An 11,511-nucleotide genomic window follows, 5' to 3' on the forward strand; every position below is an offset into this window, starting at 1 on the left:
TCATCTCTTTGGATCATTCGAACAATCTGTAAGTTTGCTTTGTTTTCTACTTGAAGTTTGTCTACAGGAACTTTCCTGCTTGTTTCTGTTCTCTGATGTTAGGAGAAAATGTTCACTTCCAAATTCAACTCAAAGTTTCATCTCCCTGCTGTTGGAAAGCTAATCTGATTATTAAGTTATTGATAGAGTGGAAGAAAAAAACATGATGAACAGAATATGTTCCTTTATTTTCTTCTCTGATCAAAGTGCTTCATGATTTTAGGAATCAAACTCCAGTCTCAACCATTAACATCAAACAGTACAGTTTCTTGCTGCGTTATATCAAAAAGAAATAATATTCTTAAAACATCTTTGATTCAGTCATATTATTAAACAGTAAACTTTTTTGTAGCAGGTAATTCACTCGTAGAGATTAATAATTAACTAAAATACTTCCTGTTCAGGTTGAACCAGTGAATGTAAATGTTGCTCCATGTCTCCATCTAGTGGACTGACAGTAGAAGTGCAGGCTGATCCAGTGAATGTAAATGTTGCTCCATGTCTCCATCTAGTGGACTGATAGTAGAAGTGCAGCAGCTGATGGCAGCTTCCTCTGCCTCTCTGCTGTCTGACTGCATTCACCTGACACTGATATGAAGCAGAGAAGAAGAGCCAATCAGAGGAGGAGCAGCTGATCTTTTTCCAGCACTAATGATGTAAAGGATGATCAGAGTTGATGTGCAGATGAATGATGTGTGTTTCCTCTGCAGGTGAAGCTAGAAAGTGTGTGTGAGCTGATGTGAATTCAGCAGCATGGATCAGTGTGAGGACAGAGAGGAGGGAGTCCCTCCCTCTAAAACCACTCTGTGTGGGGAAGATGAGAGCCAGAGCAAAGGTCAGAGGTGAGGTCACCATCTCTAACTGTCCACAGCCCTTTTCACACAGCGTTCACTATATCAGGTCAAAACAGACGTGGCGATGAAGCTGCTGCTGTGCTGCTTCATCCAGACCGAAAAGATTCAGTTTTAATTATCATGTTTCTGTCAGGATCCATCAGAGACTCAGACCAGAACCAGAACCAGAACCCAGCTGTGTGTCCTTGAAGAGTAACAAGTCAAAGGATGAAATCATTCACTTTAAATCTCCTGGATCTCCACCATCAGAGAGGTGAGCTGTTTCTAACTGCTGTAACTGATCTGTTTTTGTCATTGTGGCCATGTGATACCAAGTTCTGTTGGGTTCTGTTGTCATGGAAACACTACATTGAATTTCAGGCTATTTTCAGTTCATATGTATCACATCAATTACATTTATGTATGAATGTATTAATGATGGACGATAAAGATCAACTGGATCTTTGGTCCCTAAAACATTTAATGAAAGATCTTCAGTGAATTAAACAGGTCCGTTTAGATCCACAGTTTCTACCCAAAGCTTCTCCAGATCAATGAAATTAACAAAAGTCTCTAAATCTGAACTTTAACTGAAATCCTTTTATCATTCATGCAGTGATACTGTCCCGGACTGGCTAGTTAGGCTAGTTATTGACACCATAAAAACAGTTATTGCTAATGAATAGCACTAAACTATTTTTATTTTTTAATTTTTAACCAGAATCAACTAACATTTCTGCTATAAGCGCTAAAAGTTAATAAAGAACAAAGAAAATGCTCAATAAGGACATAGATTTATATTAACTATTATGTTGACATGACCTTTGAACCACAAACATTTCTATGGTTCCATGGTCTGTTTTATTCTTTTATGCATCAACTTAATTTTTCTAAATGAAATTAACTAATTTACTTCATCCAGTATTAATTTTAACACACAAACAGCAATTTTCATTTCTAGGTTGATATTTGGATCAATCTAGAAATGAGTTTCGTTTTCAGACAGAACAATGCTGAAAAAAGTCTCGATGAATTAATTTGATTATTCCACTTTCATCTCTGGATGAAACTGAGATTCAAATATCATCCATTATGGTGGATTATCATCCATTTCTACAGTTAAATTAAAGGATGTCTCATGTGAATCTCATTCAGAACCAGATGGTCTCTGGTTCTGAATGAGATTCAGAACCAGAATCTCATTCTGGTTCTGAACTGACCATCAGATCCTCCTTGGATGGTCAACATTAAGATCACCAAACTGTTCTCTCAGTCATTTAAATGTTTGTCTCAGAATCAGATCTTTCTGCTCTTTAAACAAGGCTGGACTTTATTCAGGTTGATCAATGATCAGGAACATGTTGGAGCTTTGAACCGGTTCTGATGGGAATCATTTAGAACATCAAATTCATAATTTGTCTGGTTCTTCTGTGTGTCACAGCTCTTTATTTTACAATCAGACATATTCTGTTCCCTTTATAGGTAATGTAAGTTAGGTAAAGCCACCACAGGCATCCGGTACAGGATGAAGGGAGAAAATATAATGTCCAAATTTTCTTTAATAGAGCTGAGTGGTCTACAAGAAATACAGAAAGCAAATCAAATAAAAGCTTGCAGTTGACTAATTATGAGTTGACTCATTGGCAGCCAGCAATCACAACAGCAACACAACTATACTATCATAATCTGAACTCTTTAAATGCTCTATGTCCATATATACATGTTTAGGGTACACAACAATTCCTTGGTCAACTTTCTACCAATATAACAGTGAACATGAAAAAATAAGGAGAACACTTTGTGACAAAATTTTATTAATTGAGTTTGATGGATTAAAATGCCACGCCCAAATCAAAAATTGATGCTATCATACCTGGCCACCTGTTGTTTTACATCATACAAAGCCTTATCGTATCAAAAATATGTTTTAATAAAGTTTATATGCATTATCTTGCAAACATATGTTGTAAATACGTCATACAGTACAAATCATATCATGAGGAATATGTTTTGATTCTTTAATTTTTTCCCTTATTGTGAGTTTTCAGATTTAAATTAAACTGATATCAGAATGATACAGCAAACCTTTTGACCCCAGTGAACTCATCCTTTCCACTATTTTCTGATTCAAGACATTTAAGTGTAACATCACTTTTTTGAAACCCCAGTGACCTTAGTTAGAGATGGTTTGACCCCACCCCTGCTTCTTGGATTTGATTTTAAAAAACCCGCCTGTTTTGTATTTCATCTCAGCCAATTGGAAAGTAGGGGTGGGTTTTATATCTGTATCATTGTGCGTGCGTACGTGAATGTGTGTGTGTGTGTGTGCGTGGGTGTGTGTGTGTGTGTGTGTGTGTGTGTGTGTGTGGGTCACATAAACTGATATCAGAATGATACAGCAAACCTTTTGACCCCAGTGACCTCATCCTTTCCACTATTTTCTGATGCAAGACATTTAAGTGTAACATCACATTTTTTGAAACCGAGGGCCCTTAGTTGCAGATGGTTTGACCCCACCCCATTAGTCCTTATCTTCCTGCTCCCCCTGCAGATGCCCAGCCCACTTTGTTTAGTTTATGTTAGAATGAGCCAATAGAGATAAAGGGGTAGGATTTCTGTTTTTCTGCTTTTATTATTTTTGGAGGTCCTCTAATTCTACTTGTTGCCTTTGGAGAGGAAGAACCACTTGCTCTGAAAAAAAATAGTTCGCATTAGAGGAGGAAAGCCTGAAAAGAGAAAACTGCAGGAAGCTATTCAAGTAGCATGTAGGTCCTCTACTCCAACCTCAGTCAAATCTCCAAGGTAATTGCCTGATGTAAACACAGAGCCACCTGGCGCTACGTAGATCACACTGTCCGTGTCAAAGTACAAGACTTTTTCACCGAGTTGATCGAGATAATTATAAAGTTTCAAAACGTGCATATGCAGTTGTAAAAGCTGCTATGAACGCGTGTTGTCTTATTTGGAGGACATATGACTTTTTTACTGTAAATCCACTGTACAAGAAGTGAATCTCTGTAGAGAAAGTGAAAGTATTTCACCATATAGTTACCTGAAAATACCAAGTTAAAAAACTCACTTGGGTCACGTACTATTGATGTTTGTGTCTGGTCATTGCGTTGGGAGAACTTGCCCCAGAATGAGTTCAAAGAAATCAAAGCTAGGTGTCTTTTTGCAGGATTTTTTTACGATTTTACACGAGTCAAATTGAACCCCTTCATGTGCAAGGAATTGGGAGATGTAGTTCTCTCTCCCTTCTTCCGGGTCTAAACCAGAAGGATAACCGCTAGCTTCCTGTTTCTGTTTCAGAAATGTATTAATGTATTCAACAAAAAAGTTATTGCTTTTCTCTTTAAAGTGCCATACCGCAATGATCTTGTCCACCTCATACCCATTTTCCAAAGCCTTATTAAATTACTCAGTTACCCAGACACCTGACAGAGCCCTCTCCTCTCTGGTGTGTCTGCATGTTTCTGTCTGGATATTTTTCTCAGCACAGGTACAGCAAAGGGAAAATAAAAGTTTACCATGTTTTGTTTTGAAGGGCAGTATTGGAAAAAAACAGCCCTCTTGGTGGGGAGACCACTGCTTTGATGAAGCTGAAATAACCAAACAATGCATCACATGGGCGGAGGCTTTCTGGTGCTACGTAAGCACGCATGAAGTCTCTGACGTGCGGATCACAGCGTTTAAGCTCAACCCACTCATGCTCCCACATCACATGAACAGTGACACCATGAAGGGCTTTTAAGACATGCAATTTTTGCCTAGTCTCAGTATAGATTTCCTAATTTCTATGCAGAAATTAGGAAATCTATGCAGTCTGCCCTTATCGGGCAGACAGCTGGCTGAGAAAAACAATGCGAACATCTGTGCCAGGTGCATCCGAGAAACTCCCTTGCCAGTTTTTCACCGTTCGCTTCCGCGTAACCATCCACAAAGTACTGGCCAACCTGTTTCTCCCCTAGATTTCGTGCATGTTGAATAAATGTGTTTGTGCTCTGTGAGATATATTCAAGCCACTCAATGGAACTGTTTGAATATAATTTTGTCTGATGACTGTAGTCGTTCAGAGAGGGGATTGCCAGTGAATTTGACTGCAGAAAATTACCCAGGAAAGTTTTAAAACAAGCGGAAGCGATTGTTATTTTTGAAAAAGGGTCTACTTTGCTTTCCTGAAATAATTCCTGTCGGAATCTTCTGCACTGTTCCTCAAGAATGACAACATCGTTCCTACAGTAGTGAATTGCCTCTTTTTTGAAACAGAACGTACCCTGACTCACTTTTTTATACCAGGAATAAAATCTTTCCCTGTCAGATCGGCTCATTTTATTCACAACAAAGGAATTCTGGAACAGGGAAAGATCCAAGATAAGAGAAATGTGCAGCTGATGAAAATTTGTGAGGAAAATACCTTTTACTTTTATCCTTAAAACTGAGAGCCACCGACAAGTTAGAAAGCTTCATTAGGAGAAAAGGCAAACTGTCAATAAAACGCAACTGTGAAGCAGAGAATCTTGCATGCTTGCATAATAATTTTGGGTGAAATTCCAAGTTTCATCATAGCATTTATCACCAGATAGAAATCAAATGTGCCAATAAAGTGAAGCCCCAAAACTTTGATGAACGAAAATGCATAATGAACTCAGTGATACAATTTAGGCCAAATGAGTGCCATTCTTGACCATTCCACAAGATGGCGTAGATGAGAAAGGGAATGTGAACGTCCCCTTCAGTGAAAGTTTCTACATCAAAATAAACTATTTTTGCAGTCAGCTTTTCATCTACTTGGCAAGGTTGTATGTAACACTTGTGACCTTGACCAAAACCTCTGAATCTGGGTAGAATTTGCTTACCAATGGAAAGTTTTTGGAAGGGGACAAATGTGTGGTTTTTCTGTTCTTTTGAACGGAATCTGGAAAGTTTGTTTACAATTTAAACATTTCTTGATGTAGTCACATCCGCTGACAAACAATTTTGCCCCAGGTCTATATTTAGGAGTTTTATGACCTATAAAACACCTCTTATTACGGCACGTTTGATTACTGTCCGAACAGAAAACGGAATCAAACCTGGATGGAGGGAACAATGGGTCGTTGCAGATAGTACAAAAACCTGGGCGAGAATGCAAATTTTTATCGCCGCAAAAAGTAAAGCAAAATGTACAAAAACATTTTGCTCCCAGAAATCCTTTAATCGATTTTATGCCGTAATAATGCTTATTTTCCTTTAAGAGAAAAAGAGCTTGTTCTGTCTGTAAAACTGGTGTGAAATTTTGACAACCTTGTCTCACCCTCTGAACGATAAGAAAAACACAATTTTTCTGTTTAAAAGTTGTTCAAACTTGGAAATGTCAGAAAAATTGACAGGAGTTTGAACTGTGACCCCTGTTTGTAACTGCAAATTAGCTGTTAAACTCCTTGATGTAGCTCTGTACAGTTTGGATAACACAAATACACAAGTGAGAGAGCAAAACATAGTTGATCTGTCGGATTGTTTATAATGTATAAATGCTTCTGTTTCTTTTTAATTAACTCACACATTAAGGTGTTTTCAATCGTATGTCTTCCTCCACCACAGGGATTTTGAATAATTTGCACAACAAACTCTAGATCTGTACTGGCAGCTACTTCTGAATTAGACTGAGCTATGGATTCTAGGAAGTTTTCAAATTCCTGTAATATATTCTCACCATTTTCATACTGAAAATGAAACATGATGGTTCTGTGTTTTAGTGACAAGTTCTAACTGGACAAGGTTGTTTCTTTGTACTAGGGGAATAATTCTGTTCTGAATAATTGCAAAACTTTTGCATAGAATTCAGCTAGGTCTGGTTCACCTTGAAGTGGAGTTAGTCTGAGGATTTCTCTAATTTCAAAATTGTTAAACCTTGGACGGGCTGTTGTCTAAGTATCATATATGCTTTGCCTACCGCTACCCACCTGAGTGACAGAAGAAGCAGAAGCTCATCCTAGCTGTATGTCCTTTAAGAGTGACAAATCAAAGGATGAGATCATTAACTTTACATCTCCTGGATCTCCATCATCAGAAAGGTGAGCTGTTTCGAATTGTTTTAACTATGGAAACTGAACCAGTAAGAATTCAGATGTTTCCAGTTATATTTACAGAGAGGTTTGATCCATTATCTACAGAAATTAGCTGCTCTGTTCTAATGAAAACACCTTCATATCTTCATCTCTGGGTGATGATGATGATGATGATGATGATGTTCTTCTGCTTCCTGGCTCCATGTCAGAATAACAGTTTCCACTACCCATTGGGAAATACATTCCACCACCCAGTGGGAAATACCTGGTAACCCAGTCTGGTCCATCAGGACTTGGTTCTTGTGTGCATTGTGAGATCAGTTCAGCAGGAAGGAAAGCTTCATGATGTGGTTGGTGATCAGCAGGAACATTAAATATTTACAGCTACTTGGATCATCTGGTACACTGCTCACATCCAGATATCACTTCATGGACCTTTACCTTCTGATTGTCTCTGTGTGGACAAATCAATACTGCAGAATTACAGGCTGATCTCCAACCTCCCATTCATCAGCAAAATTATTGAAAAAGCTGTTTTTAAACAATTAAATAACTTCCTAACAATAATGAATCGCTTTGACTCCTTCCAATCTGGTTTTCATGCTCCCCACAGCATGGAGACAGCCCTTGTAAAAGTGTTCAATGACATACATATAAATACAGACTGTGGGAGAACCAGTGCTGGTTCTGTTGGATCTCAGTGCAGCTTTTCACACTGTTGACCACGACATTTTACTGAATCGACTGGAGAGTTGGGTCACACTCTCTGGTCCAGTGCTCCACTGGTTTGAATCTTACATAAAGAACAGGGATGTCTTTGTTTCAATTGGAAACTTCTCATCATAGAGGTCAAAGGTCACACGTGGGGTACCCCAAGGTTCAATCCTAGGATCCCTTCTTTTCAATATTTATATGCTCCCACTGGCTCAGGTTATAACAGGAAATAGGATTAGCTACCACAGTTATGCAGACGATACACAGCTCTACATCACGATGTCACCAGGTGACTCTGAACCCATCCAATGCTTAGAACAGATTAATGTGTGGATGTGGCAAAACTTTCTCTAGCTGAACAGAAACAAAACTGAAGTCATTATCTTTGGACCTAAAGAGGAGCGAACTAGAATCAATGCACAGCTTCAGTTATTACAACTAAAAACCAGCGATCAGGCCCGAAACCTGGGAGTAGTGATGGACTCTGACCTGAACCTTTAGAGCCACATTAAGACAGTCACAAAGTCGGCCTTCTATCACCTGAAGAACATCTCCAGGATTAGAGGACTTATGTCTCAGCACAATCTAGAGAAACTCATCCACGTGTTTATCTTTAGTCGCATTGATTACTGTAACAGGGTCTTCACAGGTCTGACTTTCAAATTAATCAAACAGCTGCAGCTGATCCAGAAGCTGCCGCTCGTGTTCTCACTAAAATCAGGAGGATAGAGCACATAACACCAGTTTTAAAGTCCCTACACTGGCTCCCTGTAGCTCAAAGAATAGACTTTACAATACTGTTGTTAGTTTATAAATCACTGAACGGTTTAGCACCACAATACATTAAAGATCTGTTATTGTTGTACCAACCGTCTAGACCCCGCAGATCTTCTGGTTCTGGTCTGCTCTGCATCACCAGAACCAGAACCAAACAAGGAGAAGCAGCATTCAACTTCTACCCACCACAAATTTGGAACAAACTTCCAGAAAACTGTAAAACAGCTGAAACACTGGGTGCCTTTAAATCAGTGGTCCCCAAACTACGGCCCGCGGGCCGGATCTGGCCCGCCTCCACATTTGGTCCGGCCCCCTGAACAATACCAAAGAGCATTCAGATTTTTTTTCATATATTGTATTTTCCGGTTTACATGTGGGTTTTTCTTCAATTACCAGGGGGCTCTTTAGCAGGAAGTGTGTCCTGCCAACTGTGGGTGTTTTGTTTTGCATGGTGCATTGCTGCCATCTGTTGGACTTTTAGGAAACTGCTTGACTTTTATGTTTTTTAATCAGTACGGTTGTTTGCTAGCGGTAGAGCAGATGAACATACGTGTCTGTGCGCCGCATTCCAGTTCGAATTCTTCGAAGCAATGCCTGTAAGTAGTAGTAATTCATATGTTAAAGTTACTTTCCCTCAATGGAATATATACTAGTCAGTCCCATGGACAGTTTCACTCACGGTTTTTGCCCATGTACTTTCTGGGTAAAAATCAACCGAGAAACATCCCCCCCTCCCGTCAACAGCACAGGTGATAAACGTCACACTTTTTCTGTTACAAACTGACTCCGGCCCCCCACCAGAGAAGGGAAAAGTTATGTGGCCCTCACAGGAAAAAGTTTGGGGACCACTGCTTTAAATCTCAACTTAAAACCCACCTGTTTAGAGTTGCTTATGGATAAATTAGGGTTTTGATGTCTTCGATGTTTTTAATGTTTTGAATTTCTTTTTATGTCTTTTCTCACTGTCTGCATTTGTAATGATGTATAGCCCTCATGGAAAACATCCCAGTTAAACGATGTTTAACTAAAGTCCTACAGGGTTTCCCAGTTGACGGCATTCCAACTAACGCTGTTTTAGAGGTTTGAGAATCCTTGTAAGATGTCGCTCTGCTAAAACTCTGTTCGAGGAGACCCCATAAGGGCAAATCCTCACGCCTTGTCAAATGGTGTTTTTGACTAAATTCCCAGAGAGTTAGAGTCCCAGTTAAACGTCATTTAACTGAGGTCATAAAAGCGATGCGGGTTTTAATGTTTTTATCCTTTTTTTTCTTTTTCTTTTTTAAAAATCTCTTTCTCACTCTTCATTCAATGTCACATGCTGTTTTTATTTTAATTATGTAAAGCACTTTGAAATGCCTTGCTGCTGAAATGTGCTGTACAAATAAAATTTGATTGATTGATTGATTGTGGACAGATATGTGAGCTCACTGGCTTCCAGGATCTACTGGATCCATTTTAAGTCCTCCATAACATCGAGGAGAGGATCCCACATGGACACACACCCATGGACAGTACATGGAGCTCCTCCATGTACTGTCCCCAGGCTCTGGGACACCGTCTCCACCAGCATGAGATCTGCTGACAGTGTGGACAGTTTGAAGTCCAAGTTCAGCACCGACTTTTTAAAATGTCGACTGGTGATTCTGATGTAATTTGAGTCTATAAAAACACCAACACAAAGTTGCCATATATAATCTACTTTTATTTCAAAACAAGAACGTTAACAGCACTTACAGCAATATACAAAGGTCATACAGTTTGGCAGTCTGCTACGTTTTCTTTTTCACATCTCATAAAACTGCTTGCCATAGCTGTAATAAACCAAGTCCTTAATTTGAACATAAAATGAATCCTCTTATTGATGCAGTATGCATTTAAATGATCATCATAATGAGGCGTGTTCACTGCCAGGCAAAATAAAAACAAGGATATTCATCACCACAAGCGTCGTGCAAAAGTCCCAGCAATGTTGAAAACTTTAGTTTAGATTAATGTACAGAAGTTGTAGAGGAAAACATGGTATTTTGCACTGAAAGTGAGGTGTGCTTTAAAAGTTCATCGAAAGTTGCCAGGGATGGTCTTGTGATCACTGATGGTGAAGTGTCTTTGGTGCTGCTCTTGTTTTCACCAACATGAAGGAGGAAGGAGAACCTCATTGAGGTTCCACATCAATGAGGAAGACTTAATCATTTGCTCCCATTTTGACAAAATGATAAGACAAATAAAAATTGATATATAGCACAGCTACATTCAAATAGCAAACTACCGTAAGCCACTGAGAGTGCTTCTACAAAGAAGTAGCATCATTAGAATAAATGGTAAATGGACTGAACTTGTATAGAGCTTTTCCGATCATTTTGATCACTCAAAGCGCTTTACACTAGAGTCACATTCACCCATTCACACTCAAACATTCATACATAACATGCAAATCGGGGTTAAGTGCCTTGCCCAAAGGCACATCGACATGAAGCAAGAGGAAGCTGGAATTGAACCTACAACCTTCTGATCACAGGACAACTACTCTTCCCACAGAGCCACAGTTGCCCCATAACTACACATATTTGACAACATGGTCCACAGCTTGACATGAGCTGTTTGACATTTTTCTTGTGGCCTTTGGATGTAGGAAGAAGCAGGTGAACAAACAAAAGAATGCCTGGTTTTCCCAGTCTGGAGGAAAAACAGGAAAAATAGCAGACGCATTAGGATAATAAATAAATATTTTAAAGAGAAGTGAGAGCAAAACCTGATGAGACCCACCTGTATGTGTCACCATCATATTCATTCAAAATACTCTACCACCCTTTAGCCTGGAGAGCATATATCACCACCTACAAAATAAAGCATAAAAATATCAGAAATAATTACCATGAACATAACTCAGGTATTAGGCATTATAGAAATTAATCAGCTGACAGCAGTAAATGTCCAAAGTTGGTCCTTGAGGGCCGGCATTCTGCATGTTTTAGTTCTCTCCCTGGTTTAACGCACCTGGATCCTCCATCCATCCATCCATTTTCTTCCGCTTATCCGGGGTCGGGTCGCGGGGGCAGCAGCTTCAGAAGGGAGGCCCAGACTTCCCTCTCCCCAGCCACTTC

Source organism: Poecilia reticulata, linkage group LG12 (genome assembly GCF_000633615.1).
Source record: "Poecilia reticulata strain Guanapo linkage group LG12, Guppy_female_1.0+MT, whole genome shotgun sequence".
Taxonomy (NCBI): domain Eukaryota; kingdom Metazoa; phylum Chordata; class Actinopteri; order Cyprinodontiformes; family Poeciliidae; genus Poecilia; species Poecilia reticulata.